The sequence below is a fragment of the Triticum dicoccoides genome, chromosome 2B (genome assembly GCF_002162155.2).
Source record: "Triticum dicoccoides isolate Atlit2015 ecotype Zavitan chromosome 2B, WEW_v2.0, whole genome shotgun sequence".
NCBI classification, from domain to species: domain Eukaryota; kingdom Viridiplantae; phylum Streptophyta; class Magnoliopsida; order Poales; family Poaceae; genus Triticum; species Triticum dicoccoides.
The window spans coordinates 70,497,842-70,501,624 of NC_041383.1; positions in this window are offsets into that span (position 1 = coordinate 70,497,842).

Consider the following 3,783-nt stretch of genomic DNA (forward strand, 5'->3'; position numbering starts at 1 on the left):
GTGCTCTCATACCATCTTGTAGCAACCAGACCTCAAACAGTCTAGTCTCTGTGCATCAGTGTCATCCCTGAATCGGTAATGCTGACACGCACAGTACTTGAGGATTTATAACAGAGCTTCAATCACACACTTATTACATCGAATCCCTCAAAAGAGAACTTATTACAATAATAGGGCTTAAGGCCATCTAAATAAGATAACAGCGGAAGGCTTGGAAGATAAAGTGAGTCCATCAACTCCAACGGCATAGCTGAGTGAACGGCAACGACCTATGGCACCATACTCGTCGTCTGAAAAGTCTGCCACATGATATGTTGCAGCCCGAAACGGGTCAGCACATGGAATATGCTGGCAATGTAACACATAGAGTAATGAATAGATAAATGCTATCACTACATGCATATATGGCTGGTGGAAAGCTCTATGGTTACAGTTTTTGCACAAAGCCAATTTTTCCCTACAATAAAGGAATAAAATTTTATTTAACTATCATGGTGGTTGTTAAACATTGAGAAGGTTCCTCCAACTCAATCCCAATTAAACATCATCAATTAATGCAACAAAATTAATTTAGAGTGATGAGATCAAAATGATAATCCAAGAACCAGATACTCAAGATGGCCATAACCGCGGACACGGCTAACCATGATTAGTTTGTACACTCTGCAGAGGTTTGCGCACTTTTCCCCACAAGACTTGATCTCCTCCGTTGAATTTTGCGCACTTCATGATGTTTGACAAACGGATGACCGAGACACAGTCTTTCAGAAGCATTAACTCTCTACTCCGGGTAGACAGTACCACCTACATCCCCTACATCTGCTAGTCTACCTCTTCAAGAGCTCACGCAGCATACTCAACTATTCCAGAGCCCATAATGGCTTGTGGCTGCACACGGAAGTTTCTAGCATGAATAATCTTATGATCCCTTTGAGCCTGGGTGGCAAACCGTAGGATGATCACACAGGTACTCCGGGATATCCTAGGACAACACTGGATTCTCCAGGTGCCCGCAACCAATCCACCCAGATGTATATTTAAGTAGTCATCTTAAGTTAACCATTAATTAACAATACTCACATCTGTCATGGATACACTCACCCAAACCACGTCTACTAGCATAGCGTAGCAATACTGAGCATAACGTAGAAGTAACTCCCAAAGGTTTGATAATAAAAGGGCAATAGGTTCTACCTCATCATCTACTTCCCAAACCCACTTGTTAATCAGATCCTAACCATGCAATGTTTGAGGATTGGAACTAATGCATACAAACTGGGTAATAAAGGGATATGATCAAAGTGTTACTTGCCTTGCTGATGATCCGCAAAACCTAGAGACTCATAGTAGCACGCTTCGCACTCTGGAAATTCTATCGCAAACAAACAATAGCATACATAAGCACTCAAACTAGAAGCACAGGTAAAACTCAAGTAAGAATATCTAACCAGAAAGTTCAACTGAAGAACTCCCGTTTGCAAAAAGAATCAACTTAAACGGAGCAACAAAACTCAAACTACGAACGAAACAAGATGCGTTTACTAATCTGGACTAAAGTCAAATTTTACAGTACCAAAATCTTGTTCAAGTTGGTTAAATAGAAAGAGGACTTCGAGACTAAGATTTAGGCGTTGGCTTCATCTAATTTGGATAAACAAGCAAAAAAATATACTAGATCGAAGATCAGGGCAGAAATCGCGATCGAAAATAATCGCGGATAAACCCTGGAAAAGAAACGAGACGAACAAGCTAACGAACGAATGTTCGTTAACAGATCCTAAACGGTGAACAGTTCGAATGAATGAACGCTCGCTAAACAACTAAACCGAAAAAACGAAATGATCTATTAAAAAATAGATCTAGGGTTAAAAAAACGAACGGTTAACCGAAGAAATAAAACAACGAACGGCGGCGGCGGCGGTGGCTACCTCCGGCGGGGTCCGGCAGGGCGGGGCGGCGTCGGCAGGCTCCGGTGGTGGCGAGGGGCGGCGGTTTCGGGCACGGGCAGTGGTGCGGCCGCGATGGCGGGGTGGGCAAGGGGCCGGCGGGAGCGGTATTTAAGAGGGGGCGAGGTGGCGGCCGACTTGGAGGAGGGGGCGGCGCCGGCGGCTCGGGGTTGGACTCCCCGAGTCCGTCGCGAGCACGGCGGCTCGACGGGGAAGACAGCGACGGCGATTGGGCCGGCCTGCTCGGCTGGGCTTCGGCCCAGTCGGGCAGGTAAACTTTTTTCTAAAATAAATTCTGCCAAACAGAAAAATCCTAATAAATTATAAAAAAATCCTAAAAATGCCAAAAATAATTTTCACCATCTAAATAGAATATTTAGAACAAAGTGAACATTTTTCTGGCCTAAAATGCAATTTTGAAAACATGCATATTTTTCTAATTCAAATAAAATAGCAATAAAAGTCCAAATAAAATAAAATTTGATTTTAACATTTTTCCTCCAATATTTCTTTTATTTTGTAGAAGTCATATTCTCTCCTCTCTTTTATTTTGATATTGGAAATATTTTTGGAGAGAAAAAATAATTAAAACCAAAATGATCCTCCTTGCAATATTTGAGAAAATTCAAATATGAAAATAATGAAATCCCCAACTCTCTCTGTGGGTCCTTGAGTTGCTTAGAATTTCTAGGATCAACCAAAATGCAATAAAATATGAGATGCATAAGATGACCTATGTATAACATTCCAAATTGAAAATTTGGGATGTTACAGCTGCCCGCTGCGGTGGTGACGTGGCTCTATCACTCGTACGTGTTCACTACAAGGACGTCAAGGAAGAAAAGCTGAAAGCTCTTCAGGTGGCCAACACCAAGAAACTTTGATTTTAATCTTTTATGGAGACCTTCATCGACGCAGCCACTCGCATCGCAGATGGCACTGACTTGGGTGCTTTCGTCGAGCCAGCCAGTCCTAGCGAGTGAAATGCTTGATAGCATATGACTTTATTTGCCTTAGAATGCCGAGTGATTTTGTAATCGTTAAACTCCTTTGGGCCTGATGCCTGAGTACTTTTGCTTGCGGTCCTGGACCTTGCTGGATCTATCTGAACTTGGTTGCTTTACTTGAATGCAGTTTCTTTTTCTTGGATTTTTTGACTTAGGTGAATCTGGGATTACAGCTAAGTCCCCGAGTGAGAGGATTGCTCTTCGCTTGGAGTAGACGTTGTACTTGTGGTGCAGCTTAGAGTGCATCCAGACCTTGTACTTGTCGCGCAGCTCAGAGTGCACTTTTTTATATTCGTGAATTGCTCCTTCCGAGTGGGAGGATTGCTCTCCACTTGGTGTCTTTTTGAAACTTAGGCGAGTACGGGATCGTAGCTAAGATCTCGAGTGGGAGGATTGCTCTCCACTTGGTGTGTTTTTGAAACTTAGGCGAGTACGGGATCGTAGCTAAGACCTCGAGTGGGAGGATTGCTCTCCACTCGGAGTTTGTTTTGAAACTTAGGCGAGTACAAGATTCGCAGCTAAGCCCCCGAGTGGGAGGATTTCTCTCCACTCAGAGTTTGTTTTGAAACTTAGGTGAGTACGGGATTTGCAGCTAAGCCCCCGAGTGGGAGGATCGATGTCCACTCAGAGTTTGTTTTGAAACTTAGGCGAGTACAGGGATCGCAGCTAAGCCCCTGAGTGGGAGGATTGCTCTCCACTCAGAGTTTGTTTTGAAACTTAGGCGAGGACGGGATTCGCAGCTAAGCCCCCAACTGGGAGGATTGCTCTCCACTCGGAGTTTGTTTTTGTAACTTAGGCGAAATAGGTTCGCAGCTAAGCCCCCAAGTGGA